Below are 18,310 nucleotides of genomic sequence, written 5' to 3'. Positions count from 1 at the left end.
GTTAAGGGTGTTTGACACTTGCCAGAAAATATGTAGCATCTTCAAAAGAACACTCTCGATACATACAGTTGTTTCTATAAACAAGGTACACGAAATACTACAGAAGATGCTTCTGGTTTTAGTCTAAACACAGGCATCTTGGTTGGCTTTGTTTGAGCTTGATGCGTTGGGTCTAACCAAAGGCCCTGCAAAAGGGAGCATTGTAGCTTTTATAATAAAACAATTGGACTATTCTACCAACTTACAGGATTAAAAAGCAGGTGCTTTTTATTAATTGATAAGAGCTAAAGCTCATTTTTGATAGATAATATATATTTATTAAATGTATTAATGTGTGTTTTATAACATACCCTTTTTTTCCGCTGATTGTTGCATACCGGTATCTTATTAAATACATCTTCAAAGGATTTTCAAGACAATCAATGTGTACAATGAGGACTGTACATAAGTATACAAAACTACAAAGGTTGTAAAGCATGGGCAAATGTTTTATTTTCAAAATGCTGTTCTTAACGAGAATAAAGGCTTTACTATTTACTTACAATGTTTGTGTTAACTTGGTGTTAAAATCAACCTAAAATTTTTCCATTACAGTAACCTACTGGTGCTACAGACAGCATTGTCCCGTGGTGACACCTTGGGTGCAATTCTGCAATATAAGCTAAGTTGAACTAAAGGAATCCGGCTCCTAGGGGCTAGGCCCACGTTCCTCCACCTTTGGCCACATTCCCACATTTACCCATAGCTCTGGTATCCATCAAACCCATGGTGAGCCAGTCAAGGAGCTAAACAGCCAAACTCTTAACACAACGAGTGATTTCCACCCATTACCCCCCCCCCCCCCCGCCCCAGTTGGCTCAGCAGTTTCCCGTACTGGCTCAGTTGCTAGTGCTTGGGAAAAGGAGGGGATAAGATCATACAGCTGGGGTTCAAAAATGCAGGTTGAGAGTTTTTTCTTCAAATAGTTTGGTTTTCCTGATCTGGTGCAACAACCAGCATCACCAACTAGGAAAAAAACGAGGGGTGGGTACTGGTATAACAGAGAGGAGAAAGTCTGTGTAAGTGATGGAAGAAATCCACATTGAACCACAGCAAGAGCTAGAGGATATCCGTGTTTTATCATGGTTTCATTCAAATCAATTAGACCTTTGTTTGACTTGTATGGAATTGTATGCAGTAGAACTGCAACTATCTTCTTTAACTGTGAAATTATAAAGGCCTAAATAGGACTATGCTTGACAAGACTGAATTAAAAAAAAAACAATGAGAGCTCCTTAGCAGGGGGCCCAATCTGATTTTTATTCTGCTTGCACCTTATATAAGTACGTACACGTACACAATATCGCTGAAAATGCTATCACTGTGATCTTAATTTTACACTTTCTCAGCACATGTGCTAAGTGATAACAACAAAAGGCCCTTTGACTGATTTCCCCTGCAGAAATGCAGAGAAACCCTAGCTCTCACTGTGTTCAGCTGGAATTGCAGAGGCACAGTGTTTCTGAAAATTAGACCACTATGAACAGAGCCTGGATTTGTGTAAATTGTCACAGCTCTGCAGAAGTCAGTGAAGCTACTCCAGGTTATACTAAATCAAAATTTTTGCCTTAGTTTTAACACATGCCTACATGTGGGTCTAACCCCATTTATTCATCCAGAGTTTTGTCCCTGTCAGAAAAGCCTGCAAGTGAGCATTCAGGAACACAAGATAAACACAGACTCAAAATTTCTGGCTAAATGTGCACAATTCCATCTGTTTTAGCAGAATTGTGCTCGCTTAAACTAGGACTGAATTTTGTCCTGGCATGTTGGATCCTTATGTAATTGCCCTTTGATTTACACGACCTCACATGTAAAAGTAAAAACGTAATGCCAAGAGTGTTTCTAAATCAGTACCACAAAGTTTAGTCCATGAGCTTTGTGTTTTGTGATATTGGCGAGAAAACTAAAATCAAGATGTTGAATGATTTTGTGTATGTTCTTCTGAGTCTTCCAATTGCTTGCTTCCCACTGCAACCATACAAGATAAAACATTAAACACTTAACTTTCCAAAACATCCACAGAAACAAAAAAAGTAAACATCCATATTTCCACAGCAAATACTTTGTTCAATAAATAAACCCCACTCAACCCAAAAGACATATTTCTTCTATGCATGGCATTTTTTTGTTTTGACACAGCAAGATACTTAGACACAGTTCTCAGTGCCATCTGTGGGAGTTGTGCATGTGTGGCTGACGGCAGAGTTGTTTGCTAGTAAGAAGTTATTGGAGTGTTAAAAAAAAAATTAAAGCAGCTCTTTGAGGTTTTTAACTTTGAAGAATTTTCAATTAAAAGTCAGTGACGAAGTCATACAGTTCACCTAGTGTATAAATATATTTTTGTCATTTAGGACAACAAGCAAGGTCAATAAAGAATAGTTTTCTATGTCTCAGTGGAAAGAAGAATGTTATCCATGTGATTGCAAAGGGTTTGCCAAATGGGAAAAATCAGTCAAACAAAGAGCACAGGGTTGCTTGTTGGAGTAAACAATTCTAAATGAACAAAAGCTCTACATAAAAGTAAAATGTCCCACCCCCTAGTGAAAGCTGTTTTCAAAGCTCTGTATTCTTTCAGAGTGCTGTAATACAGATTAACCTAATGTTTTTCTTCTGCTGATACAACAGTCTGGTTCCTCAGTCTACTTCTGTGATTTCAGCTGTCATATTCTGTTCTTAGTATTTTACTGTTTTACAAATTGCCTTTTAACTTATAAAGATAAAAATCTGGTTTCCTACTCCCAACACTTCAGAAGATTTCACATCAAGCAAGTTTGGTGGGAAGATATGCTAGAGGCAAAAAAGGCCAAATAAGCCCCCAAAATCCACTTTTGTACATAGAGTTTCAGGAGAGCTTAGTTACCCTTCCAAGGCACGCAACTGAAAACCAGCAAACAAAACCCTCTTGGTACGTACCCAGAATACCAGGCTGCCACAGGCCCATGTGCTAATTTAAGGTGCTCAAGGTGCTACCAACCTGGTAGATCTCAGCTCATAGAAAACATGCAGGACAAGTGATGTATGATGATGAACACAGACAATACCTTAGAAACCCAAAATATGACTGCAGTGGCAGGATACGGCCCGTGTTCTACAATAGTCAAGGCAATATGTGCCCAGTGCCTTGCTGGCACAAGACCCTTCTGGATTTTAGGGCTTTTGTTTGTACAGCTGATAAGGAGAGAAATCAGACTGGATTAAATACCCCATGTGACTAGGAATGTCCCATATACAAAATACTAACTACTGCACTGAATTTTATTTCATATTCCTTGATGTGATGAGGCTGGCCTTTGCAAATATTTCATTAAAAATGCAACAAATTCAAAAGCCCCAGGGCTCACACACACTGTGTCACATTAAAATGAGCAGGTGTTTTAGGTAGCTGCTAGTAGTGCTTTTAGTCAGGAGGGTCCATGTCTTATTATAACCTGTGTTACTTAAGCATAATAATTTCAAATCCCATCACACTAACCAGGAAGCACAGGTTGTCAGCATGAATGTGGATTTCAGGCAGTTATTTAAATAGTTTTTGACACATACTTGCTTCCCATGCAGATAGAAAAGTAAGATGTCCTCAGGATTCAGATAAGTTGGAACTATGAGGAAAGAGGTTGCCTAGCTAAGTTAGCCTGGCTAAGTCTTTTGACTAGAAATTTCCATTGGAAAAAATGTCTTTTTCAGGCTGAAACATCATCAAACTGAACTAACTTGCTTAAAATACTGTGAAATGCCTAAGGAAGATGTTTAGTTCATATATTAGCATAGGTCCCATGAAATTTAGAACAACTTATACTAGCTGATAAGCCGTCCCTTTTTTTTCAGGCAACACATATCTAAAAGCAATGAATAGTGTAAATGTCAATATGAATAACTAGCTTACAAACCATGCCATTCATATGCTGAATTTTAAGCACTTCAATCTTAGAAGTCCTCCCATTCATTCAACAGAGCAAGAGAAAGACCCATTTCTATTTTCACTTGCATTTAAAAAAAATTAATAAAAGTTGAACTTTTAACACCACAGTTCTCATTTTATCCCTCTACATCCCTAGTCACTGTGTGCAGTTATGCTGGCAGATTCCTACCGTTGCAGAACTGTGACTCTACTGCAATGGAGAACACCTCTTTTTCTTTACAAAGATTTCCTGCACGCTGGGGAAAGGCATATGGACATAACTGGGCAGAACAAACTGCCCGAGGATGCCAGTTACGCAGTGGCGATTGCAACTGCGCACTGCTGCCAGTCTCCGGGCAGTGCCAGGAAAACCATTCTCGCAGGAGGCTGGATTCAGCTCCCATGAAAATTACAAACACCTTAAGTCCCAAGACATTTGTGTAACAGAATGTGTGAAAATTACCTACAGAGAATGCATAATCACTAATTTAAGGAGGTGCAACGTAAGATTTAAGTAGAATTAACACAATCGTGATCACTGGTAGCATGATCACAGTATTCCATATAGTTTTAAAACATCAGCTTCTGTTTTAAGTCCTAAGACACAGAGCACCTGAGGCCCTTAAGTGCTATGACAGTGTTAAGTTAAAAAATCTCACATCTCACTTATTTCCAGTGTTACAGTTTCCATCTATATAGGTCATACGGTTCCTACTGTCAGGACAGTTGAATTTGTTAGCACTATGTTTCATCTCATTACTCCTATTTTTTAATACAGAGTGAACCTGATGAAAACGAGCTTTAGTCACACGCATGTTCTAAATCATAAGACACTAAATGATAAGCACTAGTGGAGACTGTGATTAATTTCCTTGGAAGTGAGGCGGGGGTTGCTCTGAAGAGGTGAGCACAACTGTTAACTGTTATTTTTGACTTGCTATTCCTACTATAATAAAGTTACCTATTAGTTTGTCTGCCACGCTCCTTGGAAATGCAGCTCGCCTAACATACTTCATCATGCACGTGTTGCGATGTTGTGGCACAGATGACGGCTCAAGGAAGCACTGGCTTAGAATGTATTTGGATTTACTGTTTTGGTCAGCTCCTGGGAGTAGAATACTTAAAATTCTGCAAAACTCCTATTAGACATTTGAGGATTGGCCTTTGTCCTATTTATAAGTGCATTGAGTTTAAACATCTTTACCATCTATTTTGGATAACAGAGGCAATTTTCCCTCATCTTAAGGCACTAATACAGAATCAGGACTGCCGTTCTAGTTTAAGACTTGGTGGTTTTCAGCATAACAGCAAACTATGACCTACTTTATACACTGCTGTATAAATACAACTGGTTTGTGACAGTAGCTTATGAAAGGTTTATACACCCACACTCTTTATTTAAGTCATAAGAGCTATTAGAATTACATTTAGTAATTTAAACAGTTGAAAACTACTAGTAATGAAAAATGCCATAGACTCAGACTATAAGAAGATGAAAATCCATTAAAGAAAATCTATTGGAATAACTTATTAGCAGGGGCTTAGAGTAAAAAATATATATAGAAAGGAGTTTCACCCTAGCCTCCCAATGAAATGCCAGAGAAGTCTGAACATGAAATTGGAGCCACCAGCAATCTGTCTGAAATAAGACCTGACTTTTAAAGAGACAGTTCTTTATACAGTGTGTATAATTTTAGCCTCTTACTATTTGGAAGACAACATGTAGGCAATTATTAGCGAAACCTTTCACTTCAGGAAATCTTGGGTCACTGATGATAGGAAAATGATGTATTGAAAAAAAAAGATGTTAAACAAACAAACAAAAAATAAACCTGCAGTTATGGCCATAGACATGCCTGCTACTCACGAATCTGAAATGGAACTGCCAGAGGATCACTCATCAGAAGACGCTTCTGCAAAATGGATATATAAAAGTGACAGGACAAACCTAATTCTCCAAATCAGCAACAGAGTTTGTAAAATGATTAGTCTTGCCTCCAGGACTTTAGAGAACAAAAAATTTCAGGGCATTTTTTTAAATTCACTTACGATTAGATTAGGGAAGCAAGGGCTGACATAGACGAGACTCCCAAACACCCACAAGAAGTAATGGAGATAGGGAAAAAAGGGCTGAATTTGTTTGTGCAAGGCACCACGCCTTCCTAAAATTTTAACAGAAAGATTAAGAATTCATTTAGATATATCTGGATAGCGTTTTTACAATTCAAGGTGTACAAAGAGAAGAGAAATATTGGAAGATACATGCATTAGACTAGATGAACAACTGACATGAACACCTGAGTTTAGGAGAGAATGAACTACAAAGATTTTGATATACTGGAGACTGTATTGCTACTGATTATCCAAGTGTCCTCTAAATCATTCAGTGACCTGAGATTCATGAAGAGACAGCCACAGAAACGCAACAGTTTAGGGAAGACGACCCTGGACTGAGAGAAAAATCCAGAATGAAGGCAACCAGTGCATCTTCAGTGCATCTGTTTAATGCAGGTTTTGTCCATGTAAATAGTCAAGATAGAAAAAGAGAATGGTCAAAATAGAAAGAACTGATCAGAAATGGAGAGAAATCATTCCGGAGTGGCAGGTCCCCAGCAAAAAGCATTTGGGGATTTACAAGCAGCAGCCAATTTGGGCAGAAAATAGGAATCCCAAATTTGCTGGGCAGCTTCACGAAAACAGCGCTTACACCCATTAGACCCTCTTATTTCTGAAATGTTTCCTACTTGCAAAATATGATACGTTCTGTGAAGTCACAAAATTTAAGGTCTTACACAGACTAAAACAAATGATCAGGCAAAAAAATCCCACAGTTACATCGAAAAAGATGACAAGTGACTAATACCATGGTGTGGGTTTAAAGGGAAGTCTGGGGCAAGTGGCTTGTATGTTCTGCAATCTGTCACCCACTTCTTTGCTAATCTCTGAATCATATTTTAAGCCTCCACTAACAGTTCGTGGTCTTTGTTTTCCTGCCTCCCCCCCCCTTTTTTTTTTTTAACCAAAAGAGTCTCAAGTCTAGTTTTGCTGCAGGACTATTTGGAAGTTTTACTTTTTAACTGATGACAGCCTTTTCTCCAGGCTTTTAATGCATCTCATAGTTACGAACAGAAATACTGCTTTTGCATATCTAAATGACTAACAGACAACACCAACAGAATTTTCAATAAAAACTCTCCCATTTTTTTTATTAACTTGAAAAAGATTGAAAGAAGAAAAAGAAAAAAGAAGATTGCAAAACTCATGAAGAATTTCTCCTCTACTTTAAAACAGAAAAACAAGCAAAAAAATTTTGTTTATATAATCACAGAAAAGTCACCAAATTGCAATTGTCTTTTTTCCATTACAAATCATGATTAACAACTGCAGAGTGATGGGTAAAAATACAGCTTTGGTACTGGAGGATTAGTTCAGACTTGTGCTAGCAGATACACTGCTATGCCTGTATAAGTACAGTTCAGAAGATCATGTATTTTGTAGCTTATCTAAATGATCATCTTTCCTTCCCCCCCAGCATTCCCAACGTAGCTTTAGAAATTAAATGTTACTGTAATCTTTATAACTTTTCAAAGACGTCTGAGTCCGGGGTGTGGACCAATAAAGTGGAATCTGCATCATGAGTCTTATGACTTTTATCACCACATTCTCAGCTGTTAGTGCCAAGATTAAACTTTCAGAAACATCTCAAGCATCTTGAATTAGGCTTGATGAAAACCACCACATACTCAGCTATCGGCACTGCTTTGTTCTTGGATCTTCTTTAAAAAAAAAAAAAAAGGAATTTTGAGGTCTTTTGTGCAACTGAAACCTTATACTTGTGCTTTTAAATCAAAAGCAATCACATATGAGAATCCATTTCAAACCATTTTGACTACAGCACTTTCCTTTTCAGAAAAGAACTGAATAACTTAATATACTGTAAATACAGTAACATTTAAAAAAAACCCAGAGTCAAATTCTTTTAATTGCAGTATCCTACTGACTTTAAACCTGTTTATACAGTTCAGTTTAAAACAAAGTAATTTGAGGAAATACCTTCAACATGTCAGATCTTAATATATGTATGTGTGTGATATAATATAACAGATATATTAGAAGTGTAAAACCATGGAATATGGGGAGGTCACCACTTACAAGAGCTCCATAATGAGATTAATTAAAGAATTACAGCTACAGTAAAAGGAGGGCAGATGAAATTAGAAACAAATTATTTTGCTTAAAATCTTCCTAAAACATGACTACATTTCAACCACCATGTGAAGGGGAGCGGGGAGAAGGAAAGAAACTCATATAAAACTGATTAATTCCTTACAGTTTACTGAGCTGAATTTTCCTATATCAACGACAGAGTCTTTAAGAAACCCATTAGCTGTTCAGACCATGTCTTTTCCTAACTCAGCATTATTACCTACAATACATTTTAAGTATTTTTTTAAGCCTAGTGTAAGATGTCCCATTTTTATATATATCCCCTTTTCAATATTTCCCTTGGGAAACTACTCAGTCCTGCAAACATGCACACTATTGTACTTCATTCATGGCCCCATTAGTAAGGATCCATTACAGCACAGGACTATACTCGTATGTTTATTTCTTTATGGAATTAATTCCAAGAAGTTTCACAGTGGAGCCATTTTTTTATATGTAGTGAATTTAGAATTTTTCTCTTCTTAATTCATTCTGCTTTGATGTGATTACATTTACTTTGCTATGATTACATACAGCCATCCTTCAAAAGTACGCAGACCAGACTCCCCCGTTCGACTTCACTTGGTAAGCATACTTAATTTTTGAATCCTTCCTCATAATTCAGGTGGAGATATATCCCAGCCGCATAAGGAGTGACCGAGTGCATTTCCTCGCTTCTTGACAGTGCGATCTGTTCCTGCTCTAGCGCTCCTAAAATGTACAGCCTGTTCTCCCCTTTATCTGCAATCTCATTCATATTTTCAAGGATTTTCCAGTGACAGAACCCCTACATTTTGAGTTCTTCAGCATGTTGCTGGTTGCATCTTCCCAAGGGAGAAGATTCTTTCTATGAAAGAAGTATTTTTAAAATCTCTCAGTATAGGTAATAACTTCTACTGCCAAAGGAGAAATACAGCTTGAAAATCGAATGGCATGTAAAGGAGTATTCCCTCCTGTATCTGGAAATCACCCTCCCCACCACCTGCTGTGAAGATTACTTTCTGTCTCAGTTTAACTAGATTTTCCACACACTGTGTACATTCACAGTTACAGAAGTACCTTGCAAAGCCGAGGCTACGGTTGATCTGTAAGAACTGCTAGCCAATGGGGTCACAATTCTTTTTTCCGTAAAACCAGGAATATTTATTTTACTATTTTCCCTAGGAATGATGCTTGTTGAAAATAAAATTTTAGAACTTTTATGCAGGTAAGAAGAAAAGAAAGCTCTTAGGAAATAAAATAGCTGAAAGTACTATACAGTGTACACAGAACCAATCGTCCTTTCAACAGCACACCAGCAGAGAAACCACCATTGTAACAGACAGTGTCAGCAAAGTGTTTTGTTCACGTAAGTGATGAATGAAGATTCAGATATTTTCATTAAAAAGGTCAGATATTTTCATTAAAATGGTCAGATATTTTCAAATTCCTTTCACTGTAGGACAGATACTTCTTCATATCCAGTGATGTCCCATCAGTACTGCATTTGCGTAACGCACCGCTCAGAATCACGACTAGATGGGGTTTGTCCACTGCATGGAGGCACAAATCGAAGTGAACAGATTTTTAACCAAAAAGTGAGAGCCTATTTCTTCTTGGAAACATTAAAGCAAAAATATAGCTGGAGTTTTGTAGGATGCCAGCTAGAAAACATGCAGCAAATTATGTCCAGTTTCAAATGGATGTTTTAGGCTCCAAATATTGACAAAATTGATAGAGACTGCCCTAGATAAATGCACGTTAGGAAAAGAAGTTCTCCTAAACAGACAATCTCATGGTAGATCATCAGCCTCATGAAACCAAAAGCAGGTCTCGCTATGTGTGTGCTACTGTGTCACATCCTGCCAAACATGATCTCAAATAACATGCAGGTTATTAAATCACCTATCTAAATACACTTACATTAAAGTAATTTCAGTAAATTGGAATAATAAAATCAGAAAGGACATCATCTTCAAAAAAAAAAAAAAAAAAAAAAGCCCCAGCTCATCTGCTATTCAATCACATCCTCTGGAAGTTGTTTTTTATTAGCTGTATTTTTTACAAATCCTGTAAAATATTCTGGAACAAATTTATCCCATCAGCTGTGCTATATTGGGGAGAATTCTCTTTCTCCATACAAGTCTAAAGCTGTGAGCCACTAAACTGAGTTTTGAGTGCTATGCTTCTCTCTACATTTTCAGTCTGAAGTAGAAACTATTAAGAGTGAGAACTATCACAGCTTAAATATAGATCATTTTGTGGAATGTAATGTTACAGCAGTGGAGCAGTATAGCAAACAAAATGTCAGCTAAGAATGCTGTAGCTTTATGATCTTAGGTAAAGGCTTCAACACACCTTTTTCTTTGCACTCATAAAGAAATTTAGCAGGCATATGCATTAAAGAGGTTAACAGTCCTGGAAGATGGTGTTAATTTAAAGAGACGTTTTCATGCAAAGTTGTCACACTTCTATCCCAGAACACTTCTAAAAACTAGTAATAAATAGTATAAAAGACAATAGTGAAAGAAGAATAAAGAATTACAAACAAATTAAAATTAAAAAGAGATGCTTTAAACATGCTGTGAAATAGGGGGAGAATCAGTGGTTTATATGAGGCTGCATTATACCCTGGCCTACCAAACCAAGCAGACATACCATGCAGGGTATGGTTTCACGTGACACAGCAGCCACGGGACAGATTAGCTGATCTAAAAGTGAGCGGCCATCATAAATGGGCAGTTTCCCTTCCCCCTATTACTGCTGCACCATTTCCCGTATATTGGGTGTAAGGATTGTGTCATTACCGGGCAAGTCAGTCAGTTTATCAATCAGGCTGATCCAGCAGAAAACTAACCCGAGGGGCGGCAGAACAGAGCTGAAGAGCAGTTCTTTGCAGATCCGCCAGCTGAACCAGCTCACCGTGAAGCCATGATTGCCAGAGCCAAGCAAAGGAAAGGATGGCAGAAACCTTGGTCGAGGAAGGACAGGACTGCCTTTTCAGTGGGGAAGTTGTTGGATCACCTTAGCTGGCCCATAAAAATCATGCTGTGGGTCCCTACGTGAAAAAAATCCCCCAAGTGTTTCGTTCTGGTTATGTTCTAATGAAAACTAAAACTTCACTATTTGTTTCAATAATAATGAACATGTTTTAACACACCTTCTGAAACTAGAAAAATAAATTCAGAATGCTTTGGGATTTTTTCATTGCAATCAGTCTACACCTTTCTAACTTCTTCTTAATATCCTTTTTAAATATCACATTGGTCAAGATTATACAAACATACTTTCACAAAATTATAGATCTTTGCCTAAAACATACCCATGAAATAAGGTATACATATCATTGTGCTGAAAGCCACAACAAAGCAGAATCTGACTGTTAGCTCACATTAAGCGGGTCTTTGGCTGATATTTGCAGGGGAGGTATGCTGATCTTTCTAGTAGTGTCAATAGAATCACATTACGGCTCGAGTCAGCATTTCTAAAAGCTATTTGGCAGCTCACCATTCATCCCCTACAGTTAGATTCAACACTGTTTACAGCATCTAATAATCAGAGTTAGAGTCATATACAAATTTAAGAGCTACTTCATTGTTATTCTTAATGTAGTTAACTTTGTCACTGATGGCTGTATCTGTTTAAAAATGTTTTTCTTCTTTTTCTCTTGATCATGAATCTTAATGCTTTATTTGTGACATCTGAGTTTTGAGTAACAATAAATCCTTTGTCCTGCTTGAAGTGAAGAGCGCAGAGGTTTAATTAAAGGGGATTAATTGAATTAGCTGATTCAGATTAATTCAGTTAAACCAAATACGCAGAAAGACAACGTTAAGAAGTAGATGAGTTATGCTATGAGTGCTCACAATCCACTTCAGTGCAACATCAGCTGGGTTAGATTGAATCACTGGTAAGAGCAGTTTAAACTAACCTTGCTGACTTTACAATGAAATAGGGTTTAATGACATTAATAAACATCAGAATAATAATAGCAGAAATAAGAGCAGCTGGAACACTAATACAATTAATTATGGCATCACAGCTGAGACTGATAACGAAAACCCCTGGACAGTAACTTCTCAAACTAGTACAGCTGTTTCCAAACAGCCATCTGTCTGGGCCCCAAGGCTATTTTATGTATGGATACTCTTAAATTAACTTAGCAGAGCTCAGTTAAGGAATTACATAAACACTGCGGTAGTACTGAAAGCTAACGTGATATAAGCAATACCAACGTGCTCTGGTTTAAGAAAAAAAATTGAAAAGGGGCAATTTTACAACTTTCTTTGAAGCGGTGAAACAGCTGTGCATCCTAGAGTCCTAAAATACTTGATTTGATAACAGAAAAGCTCTATGAGAGTGATTAAAAGGAAATTTGTTTTTCCTTTTGAAACAATTGGCAAAGAAGGCAAGCGAAATCTTATCACTACATTACTCTCCAAAACAACACAAATATAGTTTATGGAAGATTAAATTTCTTCAGAGACAGGAGGTTTTTGAATCAATTCAACTGCCAAATGACACAGTCCACCCTTAGCCCCTACTTTTCTTAGTTGCAACATTTTAAAAATGGTTTTGTCTTGTCCTCTGCAGATGCACTTGTAATTTTCAGCTTTAAGATTTTACATGCATGAAGACTGTAAACTACGATCATATAAGCATCTTATACCATACAGATCCTTTTTCACAGTGGTATCTTGTAAATATATAGGTTCATTTCTTAGTAATAAGTGGGAAACATACCAGTAAGAGTTACAAGTGCGTATCACATACGACAGAACATGTGAAAATACATGCCTTAATGAGATGATGTAAATGCTAACGTATTAAAAACAGAGTCCAAAACACAAACATTAAACTGCAGTCATTTAAAATGCATTAGCAAGCCAGATAGGTCAACTTCCATCAGCACCTTCAGGAACGCAATTTTTCAACAATTAACACTGACAGAATTAAACATGTATTACAAAGAGAATAATTTGGCTTTTATTCTTTAAATTTATAATAGCATTAATTTTATGATAGTAAATTTGAATCCACTGTTTTCAGACCCTCAAAGCCAGATCTATTTATGTCGTCTTTAAAAAAAAAAAATGCCTATTTTTTTTTCAAAGTAAACTCTTAATAAACCATAGTAGATAGGCTATGAAATCCCACAAAGACCTGAAGAAAACCTTGGTTGCTTTGCCAAAGTTTTCTTTACGTATCAGTCAGGTCTGCTGGAAGACAACTTATGTCTCATGGATTTTATTTTTCATCATTTCTGTACACGGATACTAGTTACTACTTTGTTCAATCTTCTAGCTCTAAGCTACTAAAGCCAAGAATTCTACTTTACTTACTGCATATGAACACCCCATATATACACAAACATATAAATGCAGTTTTTCCCTGTTGTGATGTATGATTTTGCTCCTCAGAATTAATTCTTTTCAGCTATAAAATATCCCTTAGGCAAATGCATGGTTGGTAAATAAAACCTTACCTTTTGTGGATTAAAACTGCAATATAAATATGAATAAATGTTTGGAAAATCTATGCAGCCCTTGTAACAAACTGCTATCACCAAAAAAAATCATGACAGTCTTCCAGTTTTGGAATTTGTACTATAATGTATATTGCTCTAAAGAAAATTCTTTTTGTTCTGAACATTTCACAATTAAGTGAAGCAGTGATCAAAAGGTCCTGCACATAGCACACTGCAAACACAGAAAAGCATGTCAGCTCATAACACTTTGCAATACGTAATGCTGTAATGGCAAGGCATTGAGGAGGCATACTCTTTCATGACAGCTTTGATATCAGATGATACGTAACTGTCTTTATGATTTAAAAAACTCTACCCTGAGAATTCTGCAGACTGAATTCACACTTAAGCCTTCACAGCTGAAATACAACCTGCAGGAACAGCTTTCATTGTGGTCCTGCTGTTGGTGTAGGCATGCAGAACTGCTTTTGAGGTTGTCATTTATTACTGTCTTAATTATAACCCTGCCTCTCAATGTATCTACTCAAAGAAATCTATTGCTATTTGTACTGGTATCAGTACTGGTATCAATGCAAACACCTTCTTATGACAAGAACTCCTAACACTTGGAAGGAACATTGGAAGAATGTCACGCATTTTGAAGTGTACGCAGAACACCAACTAATTCTGCAATCGGAATTAGAAAAGCAGATTTCTCCACTGTATATTTCCTAATGAACTCTGGGTGTAATACATATAGCATAAATCTTGCAGTATTGCAATGGAAGCAGATTTTACTTGACACATTCTATTAAATAACACAATGCAGCCGAAGCTAGCCGGCAGGAGCTTCAATCCAGCTCACACATTTTCTCTGGAGATCACGAAGAATGGCTGTTCGGGCAGTAAAAGTACCTCCAACAGGAAAATGCTTTTCCTTGCACTTGCAAACATGCAAACCACAGAACTATCCAGCAGCTGCTGCTGCAGTCACCACCTCTCATCACAGGGAAAGCAGCAAAACTGGGGACAGACCTCCCCCTGTGCAAGAGCTTCGTCTAGTGTAGGTAAGCCAGGAGGAGTTACTGGGGCTGTCCAGGCCCAGAGGAACATGGTGGATGCAGTATTTGAACGTGATTCTCTCAGTTGCAAACACTGGACCCTGCGGTACCAGCTTGTGCACGTGACCGGCAGGTGAGCACTGCAGAGGACTAAGACACAGAGGCAGCTTTTTCACAGTGAACACTGTCCTAGAGGATGAGAGTTGCCACTGATGCACTTCATGTTATGCGACCAAATGGGGATTACTTCAGAAATCCAGAGCAACGATTTAAAATGTACTGCCTGGGGTTCGCTGCACAAACAGCCGTTGCGTGAGAGTGGGCTTAAATACTGCTCCACTTCACACAATAGAGGAGAAGCTGTGTTACAACAGCACCATGTATTAAGATACTTATTGGAAAGATTTATACTATAACTACTAAACCCTGTGTTCATTAGAAAATACGCAGTGGAAATACCTACTTATCTACTTGCAGAATTAGTTGTTGTTCTGCATACACTTCAGAAGACTTGACAGCGAACTTAACACAGTGTAACTGCAACATTCCCCTGACTAGATGTTCTAAAAACTAATGCTATCCAACAGATAGACAAGTACCCATAAGAAATAATAGAAAAGAAGTTTAGGGAATCAAAGGTTTGCCAGTGAGGGAACTTGAAAACATGGAGAATTTACCAATATATAACTTTGTGTTTGCTGTTGTTATAAAAAGTAGCCCATTCGGAAGTGCTGGATTTCACAGAAGAAAGAGTCTAGCATTTGTTTAAAATGTTATTATTAGCCCCAAGTGCCTATTACATTTTTTTGCATGAAGAAAAAAAAGTCAAAATAAGGAAAACTGAAAACAAGGGTCTAGTTTGCAATCCCAGTTGTTAAAATGATTGTTACTAGTACGAGATTTCTCCTTTCACATATGTGAAAAGGAGGCAAAAATTTCAAAAGAAGATTGCAAGCAGAAAGGGAAATGTGTGGAACTTTCATGCCATCCTTTTACCCTGATCTACTTGTAGCTAATGATAGATAGAATGGATGCACAATAAAAAGTGAAAGAATAATTGCAGTGCATCAGGTTAATGACCCGACTGCTGTTAATTCCTTTGACATTTACAGAGCATGGACTATTTTATAATTAAAATGCTTCATAGGGAAATTTTAGTTGTATCATCTATTAAAAAGCAGGACAATTTCGAAATTAACAGTAGCCACAAAAGATTTGATGACTAGTGTTACTGAAGATCTGCAAGGCTGTAGTCACAACAAGCTCTGATTGCTACAGCAGTGATGTTAATAAGTACTCTTTATGTATGGACATTCCTACTGCAGCTTCTAAAATAAAGCATAGTGTGAGGATGTCAAACACTTAATTCCAGAATACCTTATTTCATATCTATGCATAAGTACAATAATTCCAGTTAATTAAAAAGAACAGTTAAGTTGAATAGGGAATAAGGAAAGAAAAAAACATTTTAGTGAAGGCCCAGCAGGACATATTCGATGTCTCAGCTCAGACTTTAAGTGTGTAGAAACTGGGTACCTGAAGGTGAACCAACGAAACAATGGCATGGTCTACAGAGGCAGCAAAGAGAAAGAGCTCCAGATGGTGACCCACAAATATTGAATGCTGAGTGAAAAGCTGCCTAGGTCATTAGGCAACACAGAGGACACTGGCCCCCACTAAGCTGCCTAATTCCAGACTGCACATCAGCAATTTTTTGTCACTTGAAATCCAACATGGTAAATTTTTATGGATAGTAGGTATCTAACTGACTGGGACTCAGCATTTTAAAATCTTTCAAAGAAACCTGATTCTGAACACCATGCAGGGATTCAAACGTAAGTCTTTCCTTTCCCAGTGAAGTCCCATGAAAACCAGGCTCAGAATGAGGGCATCGACAGATGTGCTTTTGTGTACTGAGCTGAAGAGGTCTAAGCCATGACTTGTCCCTGGCTTTTAACTCCTGCCACTCACTTGGAGATCAGCACTTCTTCAGCCATGAACAGTAACTAGGTATGAGAACACCATCTCATATTCTGCTCAATTTAACCAAGCTGTGGACTGCTGAAAGCCATTGTCCCTCTCATTATTCCCAGTTCACTTTCTCCTTTGTGTTTAGATACAACAATCACGTGGCAACAACATTGTGGAAACTAACCTGCCCCATACAAAAAACCCTCACTGATCCAAACCCATGGTGCAGTTACACAATCAACTAAAATTGATGCAAGAGCTACAGACGGAAGTGATTGTACCCCTGTACTCAGCACTAGTGAGGCCGCACCTCGAACACTGTGTTCAGTTTTGGGCCCCTCACTACAAGAAGGATGCTGAGGTGTTCGAGCATGTCCAAAGAAGGGCAACAAAGCTGGTGAGGGGTCTGGAGCACAAGTCTTATGAGGAGCGGCTGAGGGAACTACGGTGGTTCAGTCTGGAGAAGAGGAGGCTGCGGGGAGACCTTATCACTCTCTACAACCACCTGAAAGGGGGTTGTGGTAATGTGGGTGTTGGTCTCTTCTCCCAAGTAACTAGTGAGAGGACGAGAAGAAATGGCCTCAAGTTGCACCAGGGGAGGTTTAGATTAGATGTTAGGAAAAAATTCTTTACGGAGAGAGTGGTCAAGCATTGAAACAGGCTGCCCAGGGAGGTGGTGGAGTCACCATTTCTGGAAGTGTTCAAAAAACGTGTGGTTGTGGCACTTCAGGATATGGTTTAGTGGGCATGGTGGTGTTCGGTTAACGATTGGACTTGATGATCTTGAAGGTCCTTTCCAACCTTAATGATTCTGTGATTCTGAGTGGGATCAACCCTTTTGGCAGCTCCCAGTTTGATCCAACTGACTGCATGAAAATGCACTCTGAATGCTTTTACGTAGTTCAGGGCAAATATCGGCCACCTGAGAACATACCTGCGACAGTGCCATCAGGCTGAAGGACCACACAATGGTAACTGTTACAAAACAGTTTTCCCTCTCTTCAACACATGAACAACATAGCTGAACGACCTCTTCTCACCTCCATCTATTGGTGTGTAGTTCACATCCCTATGTGTATCACGCTTTGAGTCCAGCCTAAAGAGGCTGATAAAACATAGACTGGTTGAGGAGCTAGTGAATCCTCCTGCATTAGTAGACGAAGAGTCTGGGTGAATAATCATAATTACACCACTGTGCCTTGAGTAAGTGAATGGTAACTTTGGCCCTGTGAGTAAAGCCTTGTCCACAATCAGGGCAAAAAGGAAACATGTTACAGTGTTGGTTCTTAAAGCAATCTGGCCTCATTTCCCTTGGCAATTTTATTGGGTTGTTTGGGTTTGTTTTCTTTTTTTAGAACGGTACAGGCCAACTTCTGCTATAAATAACTACAGGAAAATTCCAGGAAAACATTTACCAAATAGAAATCCCACAGTTCAGAAAACCTGTAAAACCACCCATCTAGTAAAATCACTATTTACATGTTCTGTAGCTGGTGGAGGTCTGATCCCACCCTAGGAAATACTCTGCCAGCACACTGTCATAGTCCTCTGCAATTACTGAGCTTTGGCTCTGTACTGTATTTTTAATTGCCACTTTCAGCTATGCAGGCAACTAACTTAGACTAAGTAGTAACTGTAAAGAAACAGCCAGGCATTTCCAACAGACATTGCCTTCTCTTCTCACTCTGT

This window comes from Phaethon lepturus, unplaced genomic scaffold (assembly GCF_000687285.1).
Source record: "Phaethon lepturus isolate BGI_N335 unplaced genomic scaffold, ASM68728v1 scaffold51800, whole genome shotgun sequence".
NCBI lineage: Eukaryota > Metazoa > Chordata > Aves > Phaethontiformes > Phaethontidae > Phaethon > Phaethon lepturus.
This window is presented reverse-complemented; position numbering follows the sequence as displayed.